At 40.6% G+C, this 18,494-nt stretch overlaps 1 protein-coding gene across 2 annotated transcripts in view; it reads right to left on the bottom strand.

Moving 5' to 3' along the window:
* Positions 1-18,494, bottom strand: part of Aldh1a2 (aldehyde dehydrogenase 1 family member A2) — a 113,051-nt gene that overhangs the window by 41,807 nt on the left and 52,750 nt on the right. The window lies entirely within an intron of this gene.

The following is an 18,494-nucleotide window of genomic DNA, read 5'->3' as shown; positions in this document are numbered from 1 at the left end:
GAACATGCCAAACAATTAGAGTATCCCTCCACCATAAACACAGAAAGATAGAGCATCTTGTGTACAATCCTACACCAAGGCTAACAGTATTGATATTCTGGCCATTATCTATAGGGGTAACAACCTAGGTTAAAGTGATGGTCACTAAGACTCTCCTATCAGTTTCTCTGTTGGAAGACTCAGGGAATCTTCAAAGAACCTGGATGGCTCTGGAATAAGCATTTCCCTAATTACAGTCAGCTCCTGAATTAAGATTTAACTGTGCCAACTAGTCTGCTACTGAGTTAAGCAAGTCTTAAGCCACACGTGTTAGCAAAATCAAAGAGCTTCTAGAACTTTGAAACTAGTCTAAGATTTTATTCGAGGCATGTTTTTCTTACGTTTGAAAAGGATTTTGAAGAGTTCTTCCAAGTGTCCCATTCCTTATCCTTTCAAATAACACCACTGTCTGCTGATTCAAGCTTAGTTTTTAAGTTCTCCTATGAAGTACATTTCTAAGAATTGTATGAGTATTTATTGGAAGTTTTCTAAAGATCAAATAGAAAATTACTTTAAAAAATTCTTTTTTATATTTGTTTATTTTTGTGCCTATGTGTATATGTATACATTTGTGGGGATCAGAGGACAACTTGTGGGGGTCTGTTGTCTCTTTCTAATATGTAAGTTCTAGGGATCAAACTCAGGCAAACAGGCTTGGCAGCTAGTGCCTTTACCGACCAGCAAAAAAAAATTACTTATATTTCAATAGTAATATTTAATATTATTTAATAAATACTTAAATATTTCTTTGAAAATGGAAGACAAACTGGAGGAATTTAAAGTCATCTCACTTTCCCTGGATCTTGAAACACTGTGCTAATCCATTATCTTAGGATTGATTCCATCATCACTCACCAAAGAGTTCCAGTTAATGATTAAATAATAAAAATAAGGAAACAGTGAAATCATGGGGTGAGTAAGTCACCACAATCATACTGTCCTTCAGTTTTCTAGTTACACTGACTACAGTCAGACATTTCAAGAAGCTAAAGAACAGTTTGGAGGCATCACCTTAGTCATTTTTTTTTTTTTTTTTTAGCTTTTACTGAACACAGTTGAGAATTCAGAATTAAGTTTCTTTATCAAGAGATAGAGGAAAATTAACAGAGAAAGACACTTCACAATTGTTAGATCGGAAGGTGGAGGCAGAGACAGGGCACACTTTGTACATTCCAGTGAGGACGGAAGGGGCTATCCAGTGAAATTTTTGGCCAGGAGTCTCTAAGATAAATTTTCTCAAACTCTAATCAAAGAATCAGCCTGTGGGTGTAACTCAATGATAGAATGTTCTCCTCATGTGCATGATCCCCAACACTGAAAAAAGGTTACTAGCAATCAACAGTGCCCCCCTCAAAGAGAAATAAAAATCACTCAATAGGAAAGATTTAATCATTTGATATTGTGTAAGTAGTCTACCAAGGCGCTGGTCTATCTTGTTTTAATAGAAAGAAAACTGATAATTCTTTTATCTTTATGAGTAAAACTTTGATAATTATGAGTAAAACTCATAAATACAACAGTTATAAAACTAAAAATGGAAAGTCTTTTAATTATATTTAATTGATCGCAGGTGCCATCTCTTCTACAAAACGATGAGCCCTGGCCCTTCTCAGGAAGATTGCACTGTGAGGACACAGGGACAAGGAGAAACTGAAACACTGACCAAGTGCAACCCGGCAGAGCTGGGTTTCAAAATCTGAATCAGTATTTCAGAGGACGGAGACGTCCCACTCACACATGATGGCTGCTTTGCAGGTGACTGTGCTCACAGGCAGGGTTTACCTCAGTTACCTGTATGACACCTGGGTCAGTATGGAATAGCAGTTTCATTCACCAGGGCTCAGTTATTATCTTGTTCTCATTATCTCTTTATTCTCACTCAAGTTTTCAAAAAGGAACTGAAAATGAACAAACTTGCTAAACTGTTAGAAAGGGTTCATTGGAATCAGAAGGTAACCGTGCCTAGGTTCTCGGTATACAAAGTGTTGATATTCTGAAGGGTTCCCAGAGGCCAGCACTGGGCCCTGACTCTCCTAGACCTCCAGTGCTCCCCTTCATAGTCCTGGCTCAGTGGCGGCAGCCCTCCTACTTATCTGTGCTACAACTGTCTCTTCCTCCAGCTCACCAGGTGTACTGGGACCTAAGCTGCTAGTTTTAGTGGTTCTAGTTTTAGTTCCAAAACTTCTTTGTCATTCAAAATCAATAATGACAGTAACAGATTATTCCCCATGGAGTGGCAAGGGAACCTGATGATATTTATGATACAATTTAATGAATACACAAATAACAAGTGAAGTCCCTCACAGTCAAATTCCAGGTAGCAGGTGTGAAGGAACAATGGCATTAGACGCTCAGCATCTGCTAAATATTTCAATATTTCTACTGCAGGGAAAGAAATCAGTGGATGGGGAAGCTAGTAGGGAATTTTTTAATGAAAAAATGGATATTCCTTTATTTATGTCTTAAGAATCTCCCTCCCATACTGATTTCTTGCAAAGAGAAAACCACTAACTTTACATTGTATAAACTTGGCAAACACCACCTCGATCCTGCGATCAGACTTAATGATTAATCCTGAGACCAGAAGTGACGGGACAAACTGGCATTGGTCTGCTCCTGATGTGAAGCCCGAGAGACATGAGATCTCCTTGCGGTGTTTTATCCCAGAGATTCAACTTGAGTTTAATCAGGACAAATCCCTAGCTAATCTAAGTTAAACGACATCCAACCAAAGAGCTGGCCCATGCTTTTCTAAAGTGTCAATGTCATAAAGAAGGGGAGGACCAATAAGGCACAAAAAATGACTGCCTCCTGTCACTGTAGACTGGCTCCTGGACCAGAGGGGGAAAAGAAGAAGAGAAAGTGAGACAATTGCTCAAGCATGATTAAAGCTTTAGAGTTAGACACTAACATTATGCCAGTGTCAGTTTCCTGGTTTTTTCTATATGCTGTGGAATATGAGAGCGTGTAGAGAATCTGGGTGAAGGCTTGACAGTAGTTTTTCCAATTTTTTTGATCTGAAATAATTTTAAAAAGAAAAATGTTGAACGTTATAAGTCCTCTTTTTGTGCCTCTCTTTTTTTAACTATAAAATGTCAAAACTAATATTCTGAATGAAGAAATAAAGGGTTCAACACCTTCCTTTTTCCAAAGCATCCCTTAAATGTGAGTTTGTGGAAAATAAAAACCTCAAAGTTTAACTTAAAATATGGACCTGTGTTGTCAAAAAATGCTTAATTTAAGGCTTTTCGTGTTATTTTAACTCAAAGTCTTGTTAGTGAAAAGAAATTATGCTTTACAGTGTGATGGGTATAAGGAAAACTGTGGAGTTTCCCACTCTAGAGGGTTTTCAAAATAGAAAAGACATCTGATTCCCTATCTGACTATTGCTTAACTTGTTTGGAAATGTACAAGCATTCACTTTGTTTTGTTTTGTTTTTTGAGACAGGGTTCCTCTGTGTAGCCCCTAGCTGTCCTGGAACTCACTCTGTAGACCAGGCTGGCCTCAAACTCGGAGACCTGCCTGCCTCTGCCTCCTTAATGCTGGGATTAGAAGTGTGTGCTACCACCGCCCAGCTAAGCATTTACTTTAAACATAATTCTGTGATGTAAGTGAAGGCAAAAGAAACAGATGATCCATAAAAGAAGGAACCTGCCCTTTTCAGGTTCCTAAGAAGATGGAACAAAGTAGCTCATGAACGTTAACTTTCTTTTCATGGTTGTGAAAAGCTGTCTCACTGGTATTTTAGGGGTTGCTGTTGGTATTAAGAGACATACTGGATGTGGTAGGCTCTTATTTAATGTTACTGGAATGGGACATCTGTTGGAAGGGGACATGAATCACTGTCTAACATTTTTACAGATAAGATTAGAAATACCTCTACACCAAGATAAAATCCCACACATACTGAAACATGAACACTTTATTTGGGCAACAGATTTTTATTACACTGTTGTACTTTATACAAAAGAATATGTGTAACAAGAACACAAGTTAAGATCTACCCTATTGGAATACACTATGAACACACCATTCAAGCACGAGACTGTTAGCAGTACAACCAAAACTACCTGAGCACTTCTTTCTGATCCTGCCTCCAGCTGGACCTGCCCAGCCGCTAGAGACAACCACTAGTTGAACTCTCCATCCATCCATTCTCATGCAGCTGCTTTCTGCTTCTTGTCCTGGTATACTAATTATTAGTATAGTGGTGGTACTGTTCTTTTTATTTTTTCTTTTTATTTTTTTATTATTAAGAAATTTTCTAATCATTTTACATACTAACCACAGATCCCCCTCTTCTCCCTCCTCCTGCCCCCCAGCCTTCCCCCACCAGACCCACCCACAATTCCCACCTCCTCCAAGGCAAGGCATCCCATGGGGAGTCAGCAGGACCTGGTACATTCCGTTGAGGCAGGCCCAAGCTCCTCCTCCTGAACCAAGGCTGCGCAAGGTGTCCCACCATAGGCACTGGGCTCCAAAAAGCCCACTAATGCACTAGGGACAGATCCCGATCCCACTGTTAGGGGGCCCCCTAAACAGTTCAAGGTAAACAACTGTTTCACCTATGCAGAGGGCCTAGTCCAGTCCCATGGGGGCTCCACAGCTATTGGCCCGCAGTTCATGAGTTCCCACTAGGTGTTTTTAATGTTAAATCCTGATGGCTTGTTTCTGATATGAAGGTTGCTCCTGCAACCTTCTAGTAGCTCTTACTGCTCTTAGGAAGCTTTATGTTTGGTGTGAGCAGAGTCCTAGAGAGTCTACAACAATTACTTGTCTACAGACAAAGGCATTTTCTCTACTTGGGACTCTCGTCTCGATCCTGTGTAATGGGTTGTTCGGTCATCTTCATAGTCAACAGTTGATCTGTTCATCCTATGAAAATTGAGAAATCTGTTTCAACCTCCCACCTTGGAGTGAATTTGTCAGTGTCGGCCTTAGTTCCATTACCTTTATCTTTATAAATACTAAGTTATTTTATTTGCTTCTTTCTTGTATCACATTGTCTCATTACTAGACCTTTTTAGTAGGTCAGTCTTGAAGTTGGATAATGCTAGTCTTCCAACTTTGTCCTCTTTGAATAGCTAACTATCCTGGGTCTTTTGCCTTTCCATATTCACCTTTGAATCTACAAAATAATTTACTAGAACTTTTGTCATTTTATTGAATCTACAGATCAAGTTGAGAAGAAGTGTCATTTTAATTCACCAAGTCTTCCTGTCCATGGACTGTCCCTTCATTTGTTCAGATCTCTTTTGATTTACTTTAGCTAAACTGTGGCTTATAAAGAATATATTCTCATAAAGATATAGAAAACAGTCTCTCTCACCCCCCTCCCCCAGTGGTACTGTGTGTTTTTAATGTTAAATCCCGGTGGCTTGGGATTGTTTCTGGTATGAAGGTTGTTCCTGCAACCTTCTAGTAGCTCTTGCTGCTCTTAGGAGTATCATGTTTGGAGTGAGCAGAGTCCTAGAGAGTCTACAACAATTATTTCATCTATAAACAAAGGCAATTTCATCTCTTCCTTCCCAGTCCATACACTTTTGATTTCTTTTTCTTAGTCACTGACTAGCCAGGAATTCATTGCTTATTAGAGATGATGACACAGTACGGGCCATCTTACCTTTTTCCAGTGTTAAGAATGAAAGTATCTGGTTTTTACCATTAAATATACTGATGGTTCTACATTTTATAGAAATATTCCTTATTAAGTTGAGGACATTCTTTTTCTGCTCCTGATTTGTTGAAAGGTGTTTTGTCTTGAGTAGGTGTTAAGATTTTGCCAAATGTTTTTTTTCTGTAAAGAAATGATGATACAACTTATTTTCTTTATCAGTTCATTGATGAGATGGATTACAATAATCATACTTTGAACAGTCTTGTTGGATTAAATTTGCTAATATTGTGTTGAATGTTTTGCAGCTATGCTCATGAGAATCTGCTTTATAGTTCTCTTTTCTTATAAAGTCTTTATATAGTTTTAGTATTTGGATAATGATAGCCCCATAAAATAAATTAATGTTCCCCTCATTATACTTTATGGAATAGAATGTGAAGAATTTATATGTTTGATATAAGTCACCAGTGGTAACATCTGGATTTGATGCTTTTAAGTTTATTAATTACCAGTTCAATTTCTTGAATACAATTAGACTTATTTGATTTATTTTTCCTTGTTTAAATTTTGGCTGAATGTGTGTTTAAAAGAATTTGTTCATTTCACTTAAATTATCAAATTTGTGGATCCATGGTTGTTCATAATACTTTTAAATTATCTTTCCACTGTCCATGGGAACAGTAGCAATGCCGCTTTTTTCATCCCTAATACAGTAATTGGGATTTTGTCATTTTAGCTAGCTAGGGTAGCAGCTTGGTACTCTTATTTATTTATTCATTTATTTATTTATTTTTGAGGAAACGGCCTGTGACTTTATCATTTTTTAAAAATTTTTAGTTCATTTCTGCTATCATTTTTAAAAATTATTTTCTTCTGCTCATTCTAGACTCACAGTTCTTCATTCTGTTTCTCTAAAACAGAATCTTAAATTTTTTAATGTATACCTTCAATATTATTTGATGTTTTATTTTTATTTAGTTTAAAATACTTTCAATTTCCCTTGAGATTGTTTTCATTGGCACTGGTGTAGTTTAGAAGTATGCTGTTTAACCTCCAAGTAGTGGAGGGGGGTGGAATTATCCAGCTATCTTTCTGTTCTAGTTCAATCCCCCTGTGGTCTGAAAGTATATTTGTCTTATTTCTACTGTTTGGAATTTGTTAAATGGTATCTACAGTCCTGGATGTGGTCCATCTTGTTGGCTGTCCTCTGAGCATCCTGCTGTGCTAAGGCGGGGGCGGGGGGGGTACTTTACTGTTTAAGAACTAACACCAGCATTTGCCACTATAGAAAACCTAGCTTTTGTATTTCCCTTTAGCTCTCTATTCATTTGCAGAGCATTGCTCTTTTTCATTATTAAAAGTAACAGCTGTATGGAAATCTGCTCTTAGTATTTCTTTTCCATACTGTAATATTTCATATTATAATGTACAATAAGGTGGAGGTTGGAGAATGCCTTTAGAAATGACATGATTATTCATGTAGAAACTCCTAAGAAATCTAAAAAAATAAGATTAGAAATTTAGCAAAGTAAGATCAATATATGATCAGCATGCTATGAAAAACTCACTGGAAACTGAAACTTAAATATATACACCTGTAATGTGCGCATGTGCACATATACATATTTGTCCACGATCTAGTTGCATTGTGACAGAATTTTAAAAAATATAATTTCCTTCACTGATGAAATAAAAATCTGTGTAACTCTTTCCAGCAGCAACTACTGACCTCTTAAAATACAGAAATGTAGAAATGTTTGCTTAAAGAAACATCTAAAAAAGAAGAGCTATGGATCGTGCTTGCAAGTAATACTTCCTAAGATGTGGGACCTGCACAACTCTCTCTCACATCCTTCCTTCTCTGTGAAATACAATGACAATACATAAATAGCAGAATTTGGAACTAAATGGGGGGAAATAATTAAGCAGAAAACTTATTTTGTAGAAAAAGAAAAACCTGTGCAATATTTATTAAAGGGCTATTTTAAACCTGAAATTGTTCGTAAGTACTACTGAAAACTCACAGAAGATGTGTCCTCTGCTGTTCTGGGACTTATAATAATATTTCACAGACTAGATTACTTTCAGGAAAGTTAAATGATGTAAGGCAGTCTGTGATTTAGTGCCAAGATGGACAGCAGAGATAAGAATTGCAAATGTTCTCTACAGAGAAGGGAGGAATCGGTGTGACAGTGTGGCTGAAATGTTAGAAGAATCCTCCAGGAAACAAGGACTAATGAGGAGGATGACCTGGGGTAGGGCAGGGAAGGTGGAAGGCAGAAACTCTACCCCTAATAAAATGATTCTGCTGGCCTGGCAGTCCCTCTCTTTGACTGCAGTCCCTTTCTGGGGACCATCCGATATCCTGGCTTACGTGTGACAGAGAAGAAAGACAGGCGAGTTTAGACCCCCTCCTCCCCATTGCCAAGACCCTGGCCATACAGAAAACTCTCAGGATTGAGCCTCCTCTGGCTCCTTAACACCCACCCCTACCTCCACATCATCCTCAGAGTGGGAAGTGAACATTCAGGGAAGCCAGGCCCACGATTCATGGAAATCCATAAAAACAATAGTGAGTAAATCCCAAAACACATAAAAAGCAGCCAGAGAAAGTAGGAAGCCAGGCCAAAAGAGAAACAACTTTCAATGTTATCAACTAATCCCCACATTTACAAAGAACAAAGATAGAACGCCAAAAAATGCCATGGGAGTAAAAAGAAGTTTCCAATGACACATAAAGTCGCTAAAATAGTGCTAGAAAATTATTTTTAAAATATAGATCTGTTAAAGTATAAGAGGCTCTAAAGCAATTGCAGAGATTTGATGGAGAGGAAATTCATGGATTAAAGATGAAGAAATGGAGGGAAGGAGGAGGAACATCAGGGCCATACATGACTAGAGAAGACATTCAAAGTCGAGAGGTGAGGGAACAGAGGGAAAGAGGGAGCGGGAAGAGAAAGAGAACACTCCACCTCCCAGGAGAACTCACAACATAACTACCGACATTCTGAATTGTTCTGGCTTACTAACTAGCTTTTTCTTTTCTTAACATGAAAATATGCTGGAAAAAGCAAGACCATTCAGCAAACAGAAAGCCTGGAACGTGAAAACAAGCAAACAGAAGTTGACAGCCATATATACTGATTATGCTATGAGAACTCTTCTTTTGCTGTAGGCTTGAGTCATGCTCCTAGCTAGGGCAGCCTTTGCATTTTGCTACTACTCTCCACAGTGGAGGAGGACCTGCAGGAGTGTGCTGATGCTTGGGGTAGTGTCATACTGATGTTCATGAGTCTGCCCTTGGTCCAGAAGAGTCTGAGAAGCCATTCAAAGAAATAGAAAAATAAAGACCAGGAGTCAGACCCTGGAGATCAGGAGTCTTAGGATGCATGCAGGCAATGTACCCAAAGGACTGGGGGTCAACGGGGCTCAGGATATGCTTTCTTCTTTATGATACCTAACAAATCTCTATTTGCATTGATATCAATGCCTTCCTGTCCATGTTTGCTGGTCTGTTAACCTCAGAATTTCCCTACATGGCTTCTCCTCTCCTTTCTTTTCCAAACATCTGAACAGAGCTTAACCCAGGAGGCTGTGCCTCTTAGACACGGGCTTCCATGGTCTGTTTTTATTAGCGCCCTCCTGCTCTCCCTCCTTCTCTTTGTTTCTTATCTCGCTCACCAGTATTTGATGAGTGTCTACGCTCTTCTAGACACTGTGGTCGCTGGGCGTCCTCGATTTGTTTTCCTTCTTCTCTAGGCCAAGTGCCTTATGTCTCTCAGTCTAAACACATCTGTCTATCTCGGGCATATGATCCCATCAGTAAGAGGACCAAAGAGGGTCCTGACTCACCATTCCAGCAGACAAAGACCAGGGCTTCCATATCCATATCACATCATATGCAAATAATTTTTAAGAGGAAATAAATGACTCCTGAGACCAAATCACTTGTAGAAAGCAGGCTTGGCTAAAAAAACCCCAATTATGTACAATCTACTGTCCCATAATTCCTAACTATGCTACTGGCATCTGTTTTAGCAAAAACAGTAAGAAAGAGTCAAGTGGGTGGCTTTGATAGGAGCATGTTGAACGATAGCATCTGGGACTCTGTTGGCACAACATGGCATCGAAGCCAAGCACACACCAGTGTCAGTTGTGACACAGTCTCAAACTGGAAGAAACTACACTTGCCATCCGTGCTGCAGGAGAAGGCAATGGGAACTGCTACTGGTCCTGGTTAATGTTCATTTCTTCCTGTTCCACTTTCTATAAACAAGGTAATGCCTATACAAGCTCATTACTGTAAACTGAGCACATTTAAATTGGTAGTAAAACCAGAGTATTTACTCTAGTGCGTGTATAAAGTGCCTCGTCCAAGGTTTTGGAAATGTTTCAAGTTTTGAAACCAAGCAGCTGGCAGCTTTACAAGCCAAACCTTCCACTGAAATCCCTCACTCTGGAAAGTCTTTTGGTGTCCCGTGTCAGGTAGTACCATTCAGCAGACATTCATCTCCTCCCGCCCCTTGGATTCTTTCGCCATAAATTTGCATTCACAGGGCTCTTATAACTCTTCCAGCACTATGGGCTCCAATGGCTGTTGATTAAATGTATGTATCCTGTGCATTCAATCTGACTTTCATTATGGTCACTTCGTAAAACCGCCATGGGCCGGACAAGCGATGACACATAGCAAGAACCTGGAATCCCTGCAAAGGCTCAGATGAGTTTTTTTTTCCTCGCTCTTTATTAATAGTGACCATTTTGTGGCCTAGCTCTAAATCAGCCAATGTATTTGACAGCAAATGTTCCTATCTATGGATTATATATAACCCGTCCTAAACACCAGATGAAAAAGGGATAACCCCAAGAAAGGAAGGGCTTGCTTCCATGTAAATCATGTTACAAATTGGACAACACCCAGAGAGTTCATTGTTCGCCCTCAATTGTGAAGGCCATTCCCATTTACTATTCCCCTGGAATGGATGTTAATTAAGGCCGACTGAGACCATAAATCACCCTGAGAGTTTTACAATGTAATTCAGCATTAAGCATATGTATTTAAATAAAAAGTAACTTATTAACCACTAGTGCTTTTCCAGAAGTTGCTGAGGCCATTTCTTTATAATAGAGGCATGTCACTTTTCATTTTTGTGGAGAGAAAATGAAAGTAGTATTATCTTCTTAGAAAGGTAATGGATAGTTAAGGGATTCATGACACTGTTTATTAGGAAGAAGGGAGGAAATGAAAAGAATGAAGGAAAAGGAGAAAACAAAAAGGTTAGAGGAGACAGTTGGCACCTCTTTCTTATCTACTTTATCATTACTTCTTCATTTGGTCTCAAGCATTTACTATGCATCTACTCTACGTTAGCACCATGTGAGGCACTGGTAGGTAAGACTAGCCCTGCTCTTAACATTAAGTGTTCAGTGCTGTGGCTGGGGAGACCAGCCCAGCTGTTGCTTTAGTAATGCAATGTTTAGCAATACTTTGAAGTATTCACTGAGTATCCCCTATGCACCTGGGCACATACTTACAAAATGACGTTTCTCTGTGTGTGTTCATGTATGCGGGTGTATGTGTATGCACAAGTGTCTATGCGAATGTGGACGCCAGAGGGCTCCTTCCTCAGGCATGCTCTACATGTTTTGGAGTCAGGGTCTTTTACTACACCAGAGCTCACCAAGAAGTGATGGCTGGCCGGCCAGCAAGCTCCAGGGATCCACCTGTTCCTGCATCCCCAGTCTGGGATTACCAGTTCACATCACCATGCTTAGCTTTATTTTATATGGGTTCTGGAGCGCAAACCCCTATGCTTGCAAATCAAGTACTTTATTGGCTGAACTATTTCCCCAACCCCAACCAAAGTGAGATGTTTTATATTCCAATTGTATATAATAATATCAGAGAGGTAATATGTGTGCTTCACTGAAATCCGACCACAGCAACCACACCTGCCTGACCGAAGGCAACAGGCCACTCTTCTGAAGAGAGGATTTGGGTTTCATCAAAGAAAACCCATCTCTCTGAGCACACACTTTTAAAGGCAAGGCTTCTAAGGCCTATGTTCTTCAAGAACTGTGCTAAGAATCTAGATGCACGGTTCTGATGACACTTTGCAGAGTAAGACAACCTGCAGAGAGACAAATAATAATCTAGGAAAGTACTTTGTTTTAACCCAAAGTACATGGATAACAGAAATCCAGAAAAATAATCCAGAACAGTCAGTACGATTAGTTATCCACAATGTACTGAGAATTTTCACTATTTCATTTAATTTATATAACAAATCTGTGATGTAGGCACTATTTTACTTCCCTATAGAATAAACTATGGTTGTGTTACAAGCCCAAACTCATGCCACAGATAATTCACATAGCAAAAACTTGAATGTAGTTCTACTGAACAAAGCTCTTTCCATTCTACTCAGCATTCCTGGGTTTCCTCCTTTTCTTTGTCAAGCTGACAGCTTAAAAAGATTATGTTCTGTCCAGCCAAAAGCAGTAGAAAAAATAATATAACTAGGGAATTCACTGTAAAGTCAAACGTGAAAACTGGTTATCAAGGGAATAATGAAATCTAATATTTGCACACATATGTGGTCCGGGCACGGTTCTAGACACTTCAGACAGGTTGACAGTTTAACACTCAGGACTGCCACATGAAATGGGTTCTTACTGTTCTACAGGTGAAGAGGCTGAGGCTCAGGAATATAAAGAACCTGCAAGCAGCCAGGAATGCAATAGATCTGGAGTCTGAAAACTCAACAATCAGCCGCCTTCTCTCAATGTGAATGTGGTCCTGGAAACAGGGCAGTACCCAGTGCAGCCTCTTCCGTGGTATGTAATCTGTGAGTGGCACTTGTACTGCCCTAAGCAAGTCAGCCTCTGTGTTTCTTCCTCTCTGATCTGGCCTAGCCAATCCTTCCAAGCTTCACTGATGCCTAACCCAGAGAAATGATGTAGAATACCACCATTTCACTAGGAACTCCAAAGCATCACATTTTCTATCAAATATGTGTCCATACTTAAATACAGCTAGGAATGGGTGCCTCTGGAAAGAACCAGGAATTGTGCTAATGGTAGATGTGCTAATGCCCTAAATTCTGTAGCTCCTCCCTAAATTCACTCAACAGCTACTACAAAACAACATGAATCAGGTGGCTTACAAATACCAAAGGCTCAGTTCTCACAGTCTGACAGCTAGATCAGGGTTCAGTCTCTCGTGAGGACTCACGTTCTGGATCATAGATGACATCTTTCCCCTCTGGACTCTCATTGCAGAATAGATGGACTAGGTCTCTTTTGTAAGGACATATTCCACTCATGGGAAACTCTTGTCTAATCATTTTCCAGAGATTTCACCTCTAATACTATTATCTTGGTATTAGGAACGCAACATAAAAAACTGGGGAGAGATATAGACATTCAGACAATACAGCACTCGCGATCCTCCCAAATTCCATATTAAAACTACAGCAATTCTTAAACAAAGCACAAACCTCTATAAGCCCAGGGTATTTTAATATGTTGTTCCCTTTCTTTACTTGCTAAAATATTAAAATAATGGTGATCTTTCAAAACACAGTTCAAATACAATCTCTTGGAAGACTTCCCAAGTTCCTCAGCCATCTGCTACCTACCTATAATATTTTCCTGTAATACTTCTATCAATGTTCCTACTATTCTGTTTGCTCCTTAAGGACAACCACGCCATCCTTATTTTTATAGCTATCTGAAAATAGAACTGTGGCTTTAGTAGTTGCTCAATAAATATTTGCTCTCTGTTGATACTACATAAGTAGCAAGAACTTCTTCCAGTAGGAACTAGACTAATAAGTACTTCAAATTCAAGGTTCTTAGAATCCCAGAGACATCTCCATCTCACCTTTGAGACAAGCTGTCCCTTAATCAACACTGAACACCATCTCACTTATATTGCTTATTTTCTCCTTTTACCTTGCCTAAGTCCAAACTCCTATTTTAAGGCACACTATAGACTATTGGTCTGTATGGTTCTTGTCTAAACCAAGACAAACAGTTTTTAACCAGAATATGATTTTAAATCGATCCTGTGACCCCCAAAACAATATAATTAGTGTCCTAAAAATAACGTCGGTATCTTGTTAAAGCCCTTAGGAACAAAAGTGATTTGCGGGCTCTCTTGAGTGATACACAGCCTGGAAGGCCAGTGAGAACTGCATTTTCCACAGCTACCCCCCACCAAGTGTGTAGTGCCGTCAGTCAGTCTCCAGCCGCATTGCAACAGACTGGGTCTTGAGGGTTCATTTATAAGGAGCTAGTACTTTAAGAGCATATTTTTTTGATAGCATTGGGAGTTGGGGGTTGGGGGCGCAGGACAAGGAGGAGAAGCAAAGGAACAGAAGATGGTAAATGCCTGGCAAGTGACTCTGCTTTTCCAGCTTTCAGTGTCTTCCTGAGAGGCTCAGCCTTGGTAACCAAAGAAAGGCTAATGTATGGTATCGGCGACAAAAATCCCCCCCCCACCCCTGACAGACCCTTCCCAGGTGACGTTCTGGATAAGCTTTGAAATTACACTTTAGGAATTTACTATCAACTAACTGGGGAACATTACTGGTGATCAAACCTGTTGCCATTTCTACTGGCCTTGGCATTCTCATTCTCCTTACATCTGAGGTCCCAAAGAGAAAAGGCAGCCACCAGTGGGCGCTTGCTAAGGTGGCTTATCAGAAGTTGTGGTAAGGCACAATGTTCTGTTCCCTAAGCGTGCTTCAAGCTTTCACAGCCATTCAGACAGCAGCTGCTGAATTCATCTTCTGCCTTCTGTAGCTCGTGCCATTTCCCCGTTCTAGCTAGGTTTTAACATGTAATGGATGACTACAGAGACATCATAAAGCATAATGAAATTTAGGTAGAAGAGTCCTAAAACACAAGCCAGCTGAGACCCTGTCCCATACTTTTCCCAGGAAAACTGCCTTTGGTTTCCGGTGTGTAACCATCTGTACGGCAAGCTAGTACCCTGACAGCCAAGCCTACTAGAGCTCCGTTTTAATATCCACTGATGAATGTCTTTGGCTGGTTTAAATATTAACAGAGGCTAGGTTTGGCTAGGAAAAGACAATCACAGGGCTGGAAGGGGCCTTAGGCAACCTGCACATATATGTAAGCACATCAGAGCCAATCATTTGCCCATGGCTGTGTACTCCCAGTGAGTGGCAGAAGCCAGACCACCATGCCCCAATGCCCATACCAGTGCTTCTCCTCCATTTCATTCTTGCTGATGTCCACTTGAGAAGCAGGCTGGATAACCAATAAGGTCCAGTCCTCTTTGCTTCTTCCACAAGGTTTGTAAGAAACCTTGATGTGGTCTCTTGGAAATTAGTCAACACCAGGAATTTTATTCACATCTAAGCGCCTTTTTCTTCCAGCACAACCAGTACAGGCAGACAGTAACTTCACATTTCCTTTTTAAAGCACAATGTGTTAGAGGAACCTTGGCTTACCTCAGGAAATGTGACGTAATTTTAAAATGAGGTGCTGGGACATTTCCATCAGTGTCCCCAGGTGTAGGAGAACTGCTGCCAGGGACAGATAGCAGCCAGCCTATGATGAGCCTCTGATAGGAAATTCTTTTTCTGGGCTTCCTAAAGAATAGTTGTGTGCTCTTAAAACCACGGCCCTCTGCACAGGAGCTAGAGGGGAGACTTCAAAAGCAATCTTGTTCTGATGACTTGGTCCAGGAGGGCTGCCTTGGGACGAGCAGAAGAAAAGGGAATGGCCAGCCTTGACTGCTTTTAGGCGCTGCCTACATCTGAGTGGGTGAGTACCTTTCCCACTCCCTTCCTCTGCAGAACCTGGGCATCCAAAACTGAGCAAGAGAAATGCATCGATTGCCCGAGTGTTTATGAGCCAGTCACAGCTGTTTGGCAACAGTTTTCCTTCCTGGTTAAGGGAATGAAAATAAAAATTCACATTGGCACTTTACTAGAGACACTCCACGAAGAGCATCTGAAAAACTCTGTACTGAAGTACAATTCCCTTCTGTAAATATTTTACAGCATCCTAGATGCTCAGCACCTGGGAAGGAAATGGCACATAAAATACTTTCCTCTCAGAAATACTACCTTCCCAGAGGTATGCTTTCAGCAAGCCTAATAAGGACAATGCACCATGGTGATGGCTTTCTGCCAATCAGAAGTGCCCATTCCCAGATCACAGAGGAATAGACAACTCATAATCTCCGGGAAAGATGCTCAGATATGCAAGTGGAGAATACGGCTGTGCTACCAGGCTAACACAGGAAGACCATAAGGAAGTGTGTGTTAAAGTCAATTCAAGGTCATCGTGCTGCTCTACACACCTTTATTTCCTAAGAGACTACTGGAGTGAGGAGTTAGGGAGATGCCTCATACAGTAAAATGGTTGCTGCACAAGCATGAGGAGCTGAGTTGGGATCCCAAGCACTCATGTGAAAGCCAGATGCACAATGTGTGTGTGTAACCTCAGTATGGGGGTAGGTAGGGCAGAGCCAGGTGGATGTTTGGAACACACTGGTCAGTCGGTGTGGTCAGTCTGTGAGCTCCAGGTTCACTAAGAGACTGTCTGAAAAACCAGAGTGCTGAGTAACTGAGGAAGACGTGCAAAGTGTCCCTCCACACATGAGCACATGTGCACGCACACACACACACACACACACACACACACACACACGCACACACACACACACACACCATTTGTTCTCCCCCCAACCTGAGGTAAATATGGAGTTGCTTTACTTATTCGTGCTTGATGACTGTTAGGAGAGTTGTATCTACGTATGTAAAACAAAGTAAAGTAGAAAATTCTCCAAGGACTGAAGTTTTGGGTTTTTTTTTTTTTTCTTTTTTGTCTTTCTTGTAGAACACCTTGGGAAGGGAGTCCCAGAGCTAAAGTCTCCATATAACTATCAGTCTGCCTGTCCCCACAAATCCCGGAGCAAGTCAGCAAGTTACCTCTTTAAGCTTTGCATCCTTTTTTTCTATAAAAAGGGGAAGGAAGACCTATCTGCCTTACAAAGCTGGTATGGCATTAATGAGATACAGTGTCTATGAGCCTAAGGCTTAAAATGAAAGGGTCCCCTCTCTGAGTTCCTTGATGAAAGGTCTCTGAGCTCCATTTCGTTTCTCCTACATCCTAAGATAGCACACAACATGAGAAAATACCCCAAAGATACAGTAAACCACGTTCCTGGGGGAGGGGGGGACAGAATAAGGTATTCAGATTGGCTATAACATGACAGGTTGTCCTAACGATTGCATTACCTTGTTTTATATTCCTGTCAGTTACTGGGAAGAACACCCACCAGTGCACTTTAACAGTTCTGGAGCAGCTCTGGAGGGTGAATCAGGCTTAGCACCCTTTGCAGCTTACAGCACAGTTGCCATGACTACAGTATAGACAGAGTGGTCAAGATTTTTCTAACTGGGAAATCTGAACTCTGAGGAATTCTCCAAATAGTAGGTACGGATAGGGTTTAGGAAATCATTTCCTACCCTCAATCAGTCTCTGACACAAGCTGCTGTGTTATATTTCAGTAATAGAAAGCTTTGCTGTTTTTATAGTAAATGCTTTAAATTATGTACACTAAACCCTGCAGTGTGCAGTGCTGCGGGGAGTTAACTATTACTTAGTTTGCCACTGTAGTGCATTGAACCATCACTGGAGAGTACCAGTTAGTGAACCAGTAGGCAGATCGATCCTTTGGTACACACAGATAGGCTCACCACTTTCTCATTAAAGATGCAGTCGTTTGAGGCAGGACTTGCCGCACGTAAACGTCTCCCTTTGCAGGTCGACCAGCTGTTTCGGTAGACTGGAGTTTTATGAACGAAAGACAAGCTCTGGTGGCCATCGCAGTACAGTGCTCTGTGAAGCTAGTACCCTTAGGGCATTACAGAGGCAGCAAGAGTCTCTTTGAACTTTTAGAGAAAGTATCTCAGCTTACTTTACAGACAGTTAAGAGTCTAAAAAGACGAAGTAAAAAGATAGCTGATCGTGAAGCCGAGATCTCCGCTAGTGAAGACCCAACCTCCTCTTGAGCTGTCTACCTACATAAATGGAACCGAAGGGAGGACTTCCATTCTACACTTTGCTTCGTGCTAAAACATCTGGCGAAGAAGTGAGAAGTGTTACAACACGCTCTCTTCTCCCCCTTCCCAGCGGCATCTTATAGAAAGAAACACCTAGATGACGGATGGCGGTTTTCACTTTAAAGTCTATGTTTTGGTATCACGCAGGCATGGCCTTTGCTCAATAAATGTCATCTTTTACTGACAAAAACATGTGTGTGTTTTTTTAACCAAGCTTGCTTTGCTATGACCTAATTCATCAATTCTAATTCAAAATCAATGAAAAATTTTAAATAATGGACCCAAGAGTGTGTGACCTAAATGCCACTTATGCTCTGTCCTAAATCAAAAGGCAGAAAAGAGAATTGGCTTTCTAGAAGAATGCAACTAGACTCTTAAAAGTATTTGAGACACACAAGGTCGAAAGAAATTAAAAACCGAAGGAAAAAGTTTAAGACAATTCTTTTTCTGAGCTGATGGTAAGTTTGTACTTGAAATCAAGCACTGAATGCCTAACATATGACACCACAGGCATGGCTGACCTAAGCTGTAATGACGAAGGGAGGGAGAAGCGGACACGGCAGTCTGAGATGGCCATCTCACCCCCACGTCTCTCTGAAAGGGAAAGGCCACTGATGAAAGCAGAGACAAAAGGAGAGTCATCTGTCCTATTCTCCAGAGGACAGTTCATGTTGGCCTGCCTGAGGTAGACAAAGCTAGCTCCAAATTAGCTGGGAAGGAGTTAGACATT

Source organism: Peromyscus californicus, unplaced genomic scaffold (genome assembly GCF_007827085.1).
Source record: "Peromyscus californicus insignis strain IS unplaced genomic scaffold, ASM782708v3 Scaffold_11__1_contigs__length_118956290, whole genome shotgun sequence".
NCBI lineage: Eukaryota > Metazoa > Chordata > Mammalia > Rodentia > Cricetidae > Peromyscus > Peromyscus californicus.
The sequence above is the reverse complement of the archived record's forward strand: the minus strand, read 5'-3'. Positions and strand labels throughout refer to the sequence as shown.